The sequence below is a fragment of the Rissa tridactyla genome, chromosome 2 (assembly GCF_028500815.1).
Source record: "Rissa tridactyla isolate bRisTri1 chromosome 2, bRisTri1.patW.cur.20221130, whole genome shotgun sequence".
Lineage (NCBI taxonomy): Eukaryota > Metazoa > Chordata > Aves > Charadriiformes > Laridae > Rissa > Rissa tridactyla.
Window position 1 is genome coordinate 25,440,316 of NC_071467.1, and position 14,277 is coordinate 25,454,592.

The window sequence follows — 14,277 nt, forward strand, 5'->3', positions numbered from 1 at the left end:
CATCTCTTTAAATAATCACATCCTTCACCAAATCAAAAGCCAGGGCTGCTCCAGTCCAGGAGGAGCTTTGCATCTCCTTTCTGTTAGGAGCAGGATTTGCTAGAAATGCCAAATCAAATATCTTCACACAAAACATCTGGACATTTCTTAAAACATTCATTAATAAAAGTGCTTCTTCATTTCTATCTTTATAATGAGGAAAGCACTTTCTGTTGCACTAGAAAGGTGTCCGAGCAATTTAGATCCAATGCCCCCAAGAAGAAAGTATGAGTTTCTTCATTGCATAAATCCATGACTACCAGAGAAACACAATTTCTTATTAACTGGTGTATCTCTTAAGGACTGACTTCAGCAGCACTGTAGAGAGTTGCAGCACCAAGGGTGCTGATCCTGTGTTGAATACCAAGAGTTATCTTTGTTAATGCTTTACAGTTTATCCATCTTATCATTAAAAGTTGTCATTTTTAAGATCTTACAAATTTCCAATCCCATAAAAGCAACAGTCTGTCTACACTATTAATTGAACTGACAAAGAAATCTTTGGAATCAGTTGGAGTAGTTGCAAAGCTCCTTTATAACACAGGAAGTATGATTATCCAAACCCAAAATATAAATGTCTTTATTGATATACAGAAGAGAAAATGAAAATGTTTCATTGTCCTTTGAATTTAAATCAGGCTGCAATTTGAATGATAAAAATTAGCAATAAGAAATCAGGCCTTTAAAACAGCTCTATAGCTGCAGCTATTATGAGATTTTAAACAATAGTAATTAGCTACAGCCAAGTGAAGTGACAATTACTACTAGCCCAAAAAGATTTTGATTCAGAATTTTTGCCATTTTCACGGATTTTCATGGGAATACCAATATTTTTGAAAAAGAATGTAAGTTGTCTTAAAAAAACAGTAACACTAAAGGCAAATGTTAGCCCCTGCTCTACAAAACATGTTTTTCTTGGAAACAATTGTTCTACAAATAGCAAAGGACCAATTAGTTAGGTAATATGGATAAAATATGAGTAAATCAGACCTGCACGGCAGAAGTATTACTAAAAACTTTTGCTGTTAAGATTTCCACATTATCTTTCTTCCCTGTTTGTACTTACTTAGTATTTCTGGAGAGTTATGCTCTTCATTTTATAATTACTGACCTGAGGAATCATGACAACATACTTATCTTGTATTTTTGGTTCATGATATTACACGCATACAGAGAGCCAGTAAAAAGGTAGGGTGAAGGGTAGAAGTGTGCGTGTACATTTATACGTATGTATTTACACACATTATATCCACATATTATATTCACATGCAAACTACAAAAAAATCCTCCTTTAATTTCAGACAATTGCACACTACAGGAGCTTTAATTGAGCATTAATTTTCAGTCATTTTATGGAGTAGGCAAATTTCACAATAACCAAATAGCTTTGTAAACCATAATGCCAGAAGGGACCAGACTATCTACCTCATCTGCGTGCCACACAACACTGACTGCAGGATATTCCTGAATTAAATCCCACCACCAGAAGCCACACAGCAAACCAGCAGTCAAGCCAACTCCTGAGAAAGTAAAGATGAGGTTACACGAGTTTTGCGCCTCTGCAAGCACATGCCACAGTTGTATTCAAAGTTTCTGCAAGCTCCATTCTGAATGATCTAATGTAAGAAAGCACCTTTCCACTGATGCTTTTTATAACGAACCACAAATAGATGAACTCATTTTCTGAAGACGCTCATTCTGGACCATTTTCCAACATTTGCTAAAAATAAATAAAAATAAGCCTTTGACATAATGAAGTTACCTTAATATACAATGAATTCTGACATCACATCTAATATGTATTTTGCCCCATTTCCTCTCCTTTCCTCTCTTAGTTTCAGTGTATTTATATTTCCACCTAGAAATCTTTGTCTCAGTGTAGGTTGCAGGAACTACTCATTTGACTTCCCCTCGCTCAAGAAACATGCTGAGATAAACAAGAATCTGGCAAATTCGGATGTAGCTTTGGTAGTTACAGTTGCCACTTCACTTCTGCTTTTTGTCAGATTTTTATTCACTTTTTTCTTCCAAAGAAGCTTCACCTTAACAGTGGCAGAGCATGCTAGGAAAAGCTGAATTACCACCCTCAGTAAAGAGCCTAAGTTGATATGATAATGTGAATGTTTACCCTTCCTATATGTTACTATAAGAAAGCGCTTGTAACTTTAAAGCATAACTTCTGGAAAGCCAGAAAGGTGTACATCACAGAATCACACAATGGTTGAAGTTGGAAGGGACCTCCAGAGCTCATCTTGTTCATTCCCGCTGTTCAAGCAGGGCCATCTAGACCAGGCTGCCCACGACCATGTCCACATGGCTTTTGAATGTATCCAGGGAGGGAGACTCCACAAACCCTCTGGGCATCCTGTTCCACCGCAGTCACCACCACTGTAAAAAATGTTTCCTGATGTTCAGATGGAACCTCCTGTGTTTCAGTGTGTGCCCATTGCCTCTGGTCCTGTCACTGGGCATCACTGAAAAGAACCTGGCTCCATCCTCTTTGCACCCTGCCATCAGGGTGGTATATTCCACAACCAGCCCTTCCTTGCTTCTATGAGGTCCAGCAGAGCACCTCTCCTTGCTGGCTTTTCTATACCTGTGTAAGGAACCTCCTGGATTGCTCATAACATGATGTTCTGACCCTATAGCAGATATTGGGTCACCAATAAAGTCCACCACGAGCATCAGGGTCTGTGAATGAGAAGCTACTTCTAGCTGTCCAGGTCTCATCTACTTGTTTTTCCTGATCTGCTATAGGCTAGACATATAGCAGACAGCTACTACAACATCACCCATATTGGTCTGCTCTTTAATCCTTACCCTTAAGGTCTCAGTTGGCTCATCACCCATCCCCAGGCAGAACGCCAAGCACACCAGCTGTCTTCTCACAAAGGGCAAGCACACCTCCTTTTCTTCCCAGCCTGTCCTTCCTAAAGAGCATATATCCATCCATGACATCATTCCTGTCATGTGAGCTATTCCTCCACGTCTCCATGACCCCAACAAGATCACAGCCCTGCAACTGCACGCAGATCTCCAACTCCTCATATTTATTCCCCACATTGTGTTTATTAGTGTACAAGCACTTAGAAGCATGGATTTGTCAATGTAAACAGAAGAGGCAACCACAATATTTTTGTGAGAGCTGTTTGATCAGCTCCCAAGAAGGGGGGATGACATACCAGGCATGCATTCATAAGATGCCACCTGAAATGCCGGCTGTGCAATGCAGAATTAAGACACAGAAAAAAGTGAAAGGATTAAACCACACTTCTAGGATCCATAAACCACCAGAAAAGAAATGAAACCAACAACAAAACCCCCAAAAAAACAGCAAACAACCCCCCCAAAAAACCACACACAGACAATTTTTTGAGTCACCAAGCCTAGCTCATATGATAACCAGTACAAACTGCCAGCCTTTCATAGGTCTTTATGGGTCTTTTCATAAACAGCAAGTTAAACAATAGCTTTAGCAATATACGAATATTAAGCTATTCTCTTTAACTATTCAAATGTTCCCTAAACTTGAGATCAAGGCAGTAACAAATTCTTCACAGTGAAGCATCATTTTCCCAAAAGAACAACAAAAATCATCTGTGATTTCATCTATGAATGACAAATCCATCACACAGATTTCCTCTCTCTCTGCGAGACAGACAGGGCAAAGGTCTTTAAACAACCAGGAGCAGAAGACTCGGGTTATCTCAGGACAGTGACAGAGAACTGTGTAATGCCTTTTCTAGTCTGAGTTACTGTTTATTTGTGGTTATACTACACAGAGGGTATTGGTGTATTTTTATTGCTATGCTCTGTACTTTCCCCATGTTGCTTCCCTTTGGACCAGTTAATTACGTGCTTATAGACATCCTCTGCTAGAGACAATAGTAATTTTCTCAGGATGACCATGCTCATTCCCTGATTTTTGCCAAATTCCTCATCCACAAAGAAGCAAGAAAGATAATCTGATTTCTGCCATAAGACAAATTCTTGCTGAGTGAAGTATGACAACAACTTTGTACAGTTAGTTTAAAAAACTTAAGGTTTGGGGTTTTGTTTAATGGTTTGCAAAATCTACCAGACAAAGCTGATACATTCAGTTGTTAAACAGAAAACACAGGGGGATCATTTAATTAGCATTGGCAAAGTCAAAGAGTCCCCAGCTACCAACTTCATGCATTTTTTCAATGGAGAAATGAAACCATAGTTATCACATTTCCCTTAGCTAAGAAATGCTTCCCTTGCCTTTCCTGGCCTCATTCAAAACCAGCAGCATCCTCACTCCAAAGGCTGCTCCAGAGCTACACTTTTTCCAGGAATTTCCCACTGAACACTAGGAGACGAGACATGTTTCCACAGCTTTTGTGGATATAACATACTCCCACCATGCACAGTGTTTCACTACCTGCTGCTGCGTTATAAGAGGAGCATAACTAAATTCAAACACTGGGAAAGGACACAAGAATGGGAACGTAATTTATTGTGCTTTCCTTGAATAGTCCAGCATAATCTGGCCAAAAGCTAGCAGTGCTCAAAAATAATTCCCTGCTAGGTAAAGTAACATCATACTCACTTGGACTGCAATACAGGAATCACTCCACTGCTAATTCAGGGAAAGAATAGCACATCTGTTGTCCCAGTCTCTGCAACATTAACGTTATCACCCCAGTGAATCATCTGGGAAAAGAGACTACTGATTTTTGCACATCTTACTGGTTAGACTTAGCAAATTAACATCATGGTGCTGGCCAAATTTGAAAAAAAAAATAAATAAAAGGACAGTCACAATTGTTTGATGCATTTAATTATTCACTGAGTTTCTTCAGTAGAAGTTTAGAGCAAAATGAGATAGGAAGAAAATATATTTTCATTAAGTAGTCCTTATTCCCAGCTATATTAATGCATCTCATTCCATGGATCTTTAGTACAAACTAGCCATTTTCCACACTAGGGATAAGAATCTGGGATTTCCCTTGCCCTTCCAGGAATATTCATCAGAAGGTTACAGTCCTTCTATTTTATTTCTCTGACCCTAGAAATCTTGCATGCATGGAAAGGACACAGAGTGGTCCCATTCCAGCCTTGCCTGCCTCCTCACATTTAGGATATTCTCCTAAAAAGTGAAGCTCTCAAGACCACGTAAAAACCGACAACTCCCACACCTTTCACTTCTTCAAAGGGACTTCTCATCACTGGCATATTAAGCAAAAAGCAGGAGCCACCATTGCTCCTCTTCCCATTTTGAGCTGAACTGGAAGCGATTCACATACCAGACACTGCACGTTTATGCCAGATTAATTTCATCTCTTTAGAAACTTCAGCAGGTCTCAGGGCTTAATCATCTCCAGCTTAAAGGGTTACATAGGCTTTCAGCTTTCTGAAGACTACGCTTAGGAACCATGGTAACTCTGTGGTCCAAAATGAGTACAAAGCTAAAAGGCAGTAACATAAAATGGTTCCAGTTCTTCTAGCTTCAGGAGGAGTGCCTAGTGGGCATCCAGCCATGGCAGTACCTGTATCCATATATAGAGGGAAGGACGTGATCTGAATATAGTCCACAGAAGAGAGAGATTTCTTCCTACAAAATCCTAGCAGAATATTTCAGAGGGCAAGTCTGCAGCAAAGAAAATGCCCTTAGTGTAAGAAGACCAGGTTAGGGAGCACTTAAACAAACTGGACATATGTAAATCCATGGGGCCAGAAGGGTTGCACCCACCAGTGCTGAGAGAGCTGGCTGATGTCATTACGAGGCCACTCTCAATTATCTTTGAACACTCATGTCACTCCTGTCTTCAAGAAGTGCAAGTAGTACCATTTGGAGAACTACAGGCCAGTCAGCCTCACCTTGATCCCTGGAAAGGTGATAGGAGAAAATGCTCCTGGAAACTATTTCCAAATATATGGAGGACAAGAAGGTGACTCAGAATACTTAGCATGGATTTACCAGGGGGGAAATCACGCTTAATCAACATGATAGCCTTCTAGAACAAAATGACTGGCCTGGTAGATGAGGGGAGAGCAGTGGATGTTGTCTACGTTGACATTAGTAATGCTTTTCCCATAAGATCTTCTTAGGGAAGCTGATGAAGTATGGGCTGGATGAGCAGACAGTGAGGTAGATTGAAAACTGGCTCAACAGCCAAGCTCAGACAGTTTTGATTATTGGTACGACATCTAGTTGGCAGCCAGTAACTGGACATGTCCCCTAGAAGTCAATACTTGGTCCAATATTCTTAATGATCTGGATGTCCAGATCTAATCTGGACAGAGTGCAGCCTCATCAGATCTGCAAATGATATGAAGCTTGGAGGAGTGGCTGACGTACATGCTAGTTGTGCTGCCACTCAGATTGAATGGAGAAACAGGCAGGCGGGAACTTTATGAAGTGCAACAAGGGGAAATGGAAAGTCCTGCATCTGGAAGGACTAACCTTCACGCACCAAGGGCTGTGGGCCACTCAGTTGGAAGACAGCTTGGCAGAGAAAGATCATGTGAGTCCTGGTGGACCAGCTGAGCATGAGTCAGCAAGGCGACCTCATGGCAAAGACCAACAGCCTCGTGGGCTGCAATAGGAAGTATTGCTAGCAGGTCAAGGGAGGTGATCCTTCCCCTCTGCTCAGCATTGGTGAGGCCACACCTGGAGTACTTGTCCATTTCTAGGCTCCCCAGTACAAGAGAGACATGGACATACTGGAGAGGGTCCAGTGAAGGGCCACAAAGGTGATTAACAGACTGGAGTATGTCTCCTATGAGGAGAGGCTGAGAGAGCTGGGACTGTTCGCCCTGGAGAAAAAAATATTATTCAGGAGGGATTTCATTAATTGGTTTAAATACCTGATGGGAAGAATGCAGAAGACAGAGCCAGGGTCTTTTCAGCAGTGCCCACCAACAGAACAAGAGGCAATGCACACAAATCGAAACACATGAAATTCCATCTGAACACAAGTATGCACTTTTTTTACTGTGAGGGTGGTCAAACACTGGAAAGGTTGCCCAGAGAGGTTGTGAAGTGCCCATATGGGGAGATGTTCAAAACCTGACTGGGCATGGGCAACCTGCTGCAGCTGACCTGCTTAAACAGGGGGTTTGGACTAGGTGAGCTCAAAAGATGTCTTCCAACCTCAACCTGTGATTCAGAATATGAAATGAAGCCATAAACACAAGATGAAAGGATTACAAAAAAACAAGGGAGAAAGGTCCCAGGCATGCAGCAGAAAAAGAAAAATTAAAGGCAGGAAATAAGTCTTTTTCAGCTCCAATGAGTAGTATAAGGGAATGAAATGTACAGCACAATGCTACGCTAGAAGTGCAGACAGTGTCATAAGAAGATATGTTTAATAGTAGCTAAGCAGCTTCTTTAAGGATGATTCCACCTATTATCTGATCCATTACTCCATAGCTAACTACTGGTTTTGATACTACAGAGCAAGATCATTTGGATCTTCATCTTTTATGGTGCCCTTATATATGAGAGCTTTAGCACACACAGACTGTAACCAGGCTAACTGGTGTTACCACCATTAAAATCATTACAATACAAATTACTTAAATGTAACAGATGGAAAAGAATGAAAGAGGATAAAAAAATTCTCAGTTGAGAACACTGTCTACAGCAATCAGATAACTGAAAGAGGAGCAAAGGGAACAGAAACAGGATAAACAAAGCTAGAGCAATGTTTCTTCTCCAGTGTGGCAAAGTTTTCCCAAAATCCCAGTTGAAAATACAGACAAAAGGATACAGAGAGTTCACAGGAGTCATGGTTATGGGAAATGAGTAAAGAAAACAATAAATTGAGAATATTATTAACCACTTAATTGCTAGAGATCTGCTAAATCTGCAGAGTATCTATCAGTTTCCTAACCATGTACCATTTGATTTTCCTCCAAGGAATGTAGGAAACCTTGAAATCTCACAGTGGTTTTGATAACATTAGAATAGACTGAAAAGCCCCAGGGTAACAAACTCACATGCTGCAGAGTGATGTCTGATACATTTAATAGCATCTGAAAGAAAGTTTGTTGTGACAGCTGTGGAGTAGGATAGCTGGAAGGCTAGGTGGACTTGCAAAATGAAGAGGAGATTTCTGCCTAAAAATGAAGTCATAGAGTTCTCCCATCACTTAGAAAGATAAGGGGGGGTGGGGTGGGGAAACTTTATGATCTTGAAGAGTGAAGCTGAAAACCAGACATTCCCCAAAGACTGCTTTTCCAGAATTGTCAAGATTCTTCATCTGGGAGAATGTTTATCAGTTAGAAAATCTTTGGGAACACTCACAGTCAAAGTTACCATTTAAATTATAAAGTCCTTAAAATGAGCCTTCTTACATCTAAAGCTAAGGAAAGGAAGAGTACAATATAATATGGATACAAGACTTTGAATAAAAAACAAAGTCTTATTACTTGGACCAAAAAGTCTAAAACTCCAGAGGAAAAACCTTTACTAACTTCAGAAGAACTATCTTTATTTGCTACAAATGAAGTTATGTCCTAAAATCCTGAAAAGTGCAAGCTAGTAGTGTATGCCCATATATGCCCAGGTAGCGATACTGACTTATGTGGAATAGGAAGTGAAATGTTTAAAGGCGGCTAAGGATTAAAACAGAGAGTCTGAATGTGCCCAGAGACCTTGCAGTCAGAGCTCCTCATTTGGTAGAAGAAAAATTTCATACCCTATTTATACTCTGTAGTGTGGAAGTACTATAGTTAACATAGGAAGGAAGCAGTAAAAGGAACTACACTTAAGTCTTTCTTCACCTGCAAGCCTCAGAATAGTAACAGGCTACCTTGATATAATCTTATTCAGTAGCTGCTGCTAAAACGGATGTCAGTAATCCTGAAGAATCACACCGTAATCCAAGTGCAGAGTGCTGCAACAGTGGAGCTGCAGAAATGACCAGTCTGCTACTTCCCTAAAAAGCAGTGACAGCTAAAACAAAAATTAAGTAAAAAAGACAGTACCACTAAACAATGCCTAGACCATGCAGCAGTTGATATTATTCTTAACAAGCATTCAAAATACAAACATTTCTCAAAAGGGAGAACGTTATCTTTTCAGAGGCAAAAGACATGAATTCAGCTGATTTTTACATGAGAACAACTAAATAGAACAGAAATACTCAATGAAAGAAAGGCAGTTAGGAAACAATGACACCGATACATACAGTGTTGTTCATGTTACAGTGAATGCCAAAGTACGTAGCTAATGCCAGCTGATGGCATTGAAAGACAACTGGGGGGCGGGGCAAGAGAGATGATTTTGGACAATTAAATCAAAACATAACAGAATAGGACTGCAATTATATTATCTGGTATTTTGATACTCAACTTTGGTGACGCTTCCTTCAAGTCCGTAACTATTGCTCTAGTGTTAAAAAAAACCAAAACAAAACAGGTTGCCTTCAAACACAGAAAGACTGGCTTATGAAAAAGAAAATATATTCACATACACCCATTCTGAGACAAAACATTTGTGGCCTCTTACCAATTTAAGCTACCTTTCTTGATTGTAAAGACCCTTGGGATAGACACACATCTGTATCTTTTCTTGAAATTCATACAGAATTGAGACACAAACTCTTCAGAATCACATATTGTTCTTTCAGCCTTTTCTACAGGAGAAAAGCGCCTCATTTTTATTGAGGTGATATAACCACAGAAATCTCCTCTTACAACCACTTCTGTATTTTCTTATATCAGGAGATGAATTAGGCTATGGAAAAGAATGAAGTGCCCAAGAGAGAGAAACAAAAGGTCCCAAATTAAGGGGCACCAAAGACAAGAATTGCCAGTAAGGTCACATACTTGAAGTATCACCCAAAATTCTAAACCAAGTTTCTTTTTGAAAATACGTTCAACAAGACATCTTATATCCTGTACTTAGAATTAAATTATTCCCACAATTCTGATGCTAAAGATGCTAAATATTTTCTTTCTGAGTTTTTACTGGTAGTCCAGCAGATTGCATCCAGCCAAAGGATGAAGCCTATCTTCATACCACGATAAAGCCTAAAACACAAGGTACGAGCTATCAGCAAGAGATCAATCCATCTCTATGAATAGCAAACGCTGCTAAAGCTGATGGATGGACATTGTAGCAGGAGCAAACCAAGTGTCGTTGACAACAGCCAGTGCAAGGCTGTCACTGTCGCAAGTTGGTCTGCCACCCCTATGAAAGCTGAAAGCCATCAAACCGCCAAGTATCTGGCGCTCACAGACGCTTCTTGGTGCTCCTCCAAGCAGCGTTCCAGCAAAAGGCTGTTCAGTCCTACAGAACACATATATGCTTTATGTTGCCCCATATTCTGGCCAGAAAATACAAATACTTTGTCTCCTTCCAGCAATTAAATCTCAGTTTTAAAGGTGACTCTACACTATTGAGGGTTGGGATATTTGCCAAAAAGAACCACCAAAATAAGTAACCTTAATTACAATTATGTAATGGAGTGCAACAGGCCAAGTTTTCTGATGAAGTGACCTGTCTGGCCTTAACAAAAATTACACCACATGATAATCTCACCTACATATATCATATACCACTCTAGAATTCTAAACTCTTAAGTTAAATTCTTAGCATTTCTATACATGACAAGAATAATATTCCTCCGTGTTCCTCTGTGAGCACAGCTACAAAGCATTTTTAGCTTTGTATATGGAACAAAGTTTTTCATTTTAAGTCAACAAATTCAAAGAAAAGTTATGCACATTACTAAAAGCTTCAAAAAAAAAGACCAAAAAAAGCGAGATCAACATTTTCAAAAGTATCCAACCATTTTAGCTATTTTATTCCATATACCTCTAATCTCGTTTTACAGACTATAAGTAGGACCACAATTCCAAATTAAGTCAATAATTATTCAGCATTGCTGAATATGATGAGATATTTAAGAATATTAATAAATAAAATTTCCAGATTAAAATAACTGTAATTTTTCTGAACATCTTTTTTATCGGTTAGTTTTTTCATACAGTCTTTCTCTACAGTCACAAGAAAAGGTATGTTCCTCATACTGCTATAGTATCAACATTAAAGTGGCTTTGTGAAGCTGAGAAATCCGGTGAACATATTGCTAGACTTGTTAAGAAAACTGATATTCTCGTCTTTTGCCTCCTTACTGTAAGATACTGTAAGATATGTCCACCAAGTCTTCCCTTTCCAGAGCAATAACGGATGAATTTCTAAATAGAACTACATGAAAAAGGCATAGCATCAAGAATTTCTCATTACAATTGACAGAAAAAATATTTTTATGATGCACACATTTCTTTACTTATATTAAGGGCAGGAAAGGATATTAATTTCAATGAGATATGTTATGAAGTATGTCATTTATGATATCATCATGTTCACTAGGGCATAATACTGATACTCAAATATCATACTGTATTCCAACATGTCAACATCAGAAATAAATTGCTACAGCTCAGTGCCAATGTAAAACTGGGGCTACCACCCCACTGCAGACTGCACTGCAATGTACAAACAAAACCAATCTTAAGAAGTTTAAATGTAAAGAACCAAGGCAAAGAACAGACTGTAAGCAAGATAAATACACTTTACTTAGTAAAGAGCTTCACAGAAAACTGTGGTTTAGCCAATTTTGAGCAATAAATAAGCAAACCCACACCTATTTCTGATGTTGAGGAAAGCTCCAACACCATTTCGTCATCAAACCTACTCCCCGGAGCAACACACCTTCGATCACAGAACACTACAGCTACCATGCATAAGGTGGTTCAGATTTTGCATTTAGTTTCTAATTACTTTTTACTGCCATTTAAGAGACAAAAAATTATCAAATGATTTTGCTACTGCAGGACAAAAGACGTCACTTACAACAGAACACATCTATCAGTATTAATAACTTTTTTTTTTTTTTATTTCAAGTGGCATTCAACAGTTCCCAGTTAAGATCATGGTCCACAGTACTACTCACTGCAGAGAGACACTGAGACAAGCGTGCCATTAGGTCCTTACAACTACGGACAGACAAAATGGACAAACAATTGGAAGAGGAGGGACCCAGAAGTGACATCTCCAAGCGATTCAGTTGCCACATGAAAGACACTTCCATTAACATCACCACTCAAACCCTTTCTCCTGAAACTACCAAGAGGAGCTGATCAAAAGCTTGCTGCAGTGAAGCAAATGGTTGTATTACAAAAAGTTAACTGGAAATCAAAGTGGGGAAAAAAAAGGCAAACAAAAGAAACCAAAAAAAAAAGCCTCAAACAAAGAACATACCAAAAAAAACCCACCAATTATATAGAGAGGACAGTGACAAATGCTGACACCAGTGAGTCAGGGTAAAACAGTTCCTATTTTTCTGAGCCATGCAATTCTACTTCCATGTGTTTGTGTTGGGTTTTTTTAATACAAGATAGCAAAACAGTTCTAAACATAAAACAGTTATTGTATCTGGTATGCTCATAATAAATATCTGAAAATGCCTATTCTCAACTTATTTTTGTTCGCATATGAACACACCTGGCATGTTTCTGTCCATAGATCAGACTCCAAAGATCCACCATGCAGGTGACCTGTGAGATAGCTTATACTGAGCTGCAATAGGTTAGCAAACCTTAGATAAGGTTTAGAAAATTGACAATTTTCTGCATAGACAAAATTTGAGCATGGGAAAATATGTACAGGGAAGCCCAGACGTATACATTTTTCATGTGAAAGCACCTCAGTGCAAGATTTAAAGTTCATTTTTAATACTTAGTTTGCAAACATACACCTTGCTGCTACCAGCTACAGCATCTTACAGGTCTTTTGTTTCTTAAGGGGAAAGAGAGGTGCACCCTGCTCAGAATCAAAGAATAACTGACACCTGAATGAACACCAATTTCTTAGTAGCTTTTGATGAATTACCATTCTAAGCAGATGGCTGAAACAGAAGAAACTTCTCTCTGAAGTAGCCAAAAAGTGACAGTGTAAACCTAAGCAGATGTTCAAAGTGGAATCAAGACTCTAAAGCACCTTTCAGAGGACTGTGGTTTTTTTCTCAGCGTAACAGAAGTGTCACCAGGAAAAGTAGCTGTATTAGCAATTTGTATGTTCAAATCCCATTCATATGCTCAAATTAAAATATTTAATTGAGTGCAGTAGCATTGGACTAATGGTATCACATATTATAAACATTTTCTACTTCATAAAATCCTGACACAGTGAATTATCTATAAAGCTAAACATGCCTACAGTATAGTTTTCAGGTCTGGGAGTATTAGCCATTTGCCCTTGGTCAGCATTTTTCAAGAGACCTGAAGCCAACAGTTTCCAGAAAGCAATATTTTTTATTTTTTTTTTTTTCAATTTTTCAACAGGGAAAGTCTTTAGCAAAAGATCAAAAGATACTATACTATAATATACTACACTATATTTTAGATAATGTTGTTAATACAGATAACTGCCCAAGCAAAAATAAATGCCTTATTCTTGCACAGCCATACTTTCAGAGATACTGTAGAACATATATGCATAAATACCAACGGCAGCTTTACAATAAACGAAAAAATTACCACTGCTAAAACACATTCAGGAGCTACACTGGAGACAGCTTTCCAAAACAGCAAAATCTATTTGTGAGAAGGAAGGTAGTGTAATGAACTACGAAACTCCCTTTTCTCAACACAATTATTGTTTAAATCTCATTGTGTAAGAAAAAAAAAATGGAGGTCCACCCTTTAAAATCCTCACGGGTCCTTTGTTCTAACTGTCAAACTATCTGTGGTACCATTTGTTTGATCCAGATGCTTAACAGGGTCTTGAATGTGACAATATAAAAGCTGATACTGTACTTGAGTGTCATGTTAAGGGAAGATACTGACTCTGGCAGACATAAGCTGACTAGGTATACATATATATCATTTTCTGGCACACATTGGACCACATCCGGCACACATTTTATAGCATCTGCAACGCTATTAGAGACAGAATGTGATCAACCCTCTCTCTGCAAATATTATGTTAAGACATCTCCCTGTCTTTGCACTGACATGATTCTGACACTGCACCTGACCAATAATACTCAGAGATTAAATTATGCCAAGAAAGTAGCGGAGCAAACAAAACAGCCAAAATTTTCCTCTTAGGTCTTAAACGCATCTGCACAGTTCAGATTGCATAAGGCAAAGCTGACATGCAGCTGTCAGCTCCAAAACTCCAGAAAAGTTTTTACACTGGCCATCTGTGAGAAAACCAGCTCAACATCGCTGCCACAAACACACCAGGCCCAGGTG

At 39.0% G+C, this 14,277-nt stretch overlaps 1 protein-coding gene across 4 annotated transcripts in view; it reads right to left on the reverse strand.

Moving 5' to 3' along the window:
• The window catches only part of CPQ (carboxypeptidase Q), a 162,091-nt gene that overhangs the window by 139,562 nt on the left and 8,252 nt on the right, over positions 1-14,277 (reverse strand). The window lies entirely within an intron of this gene.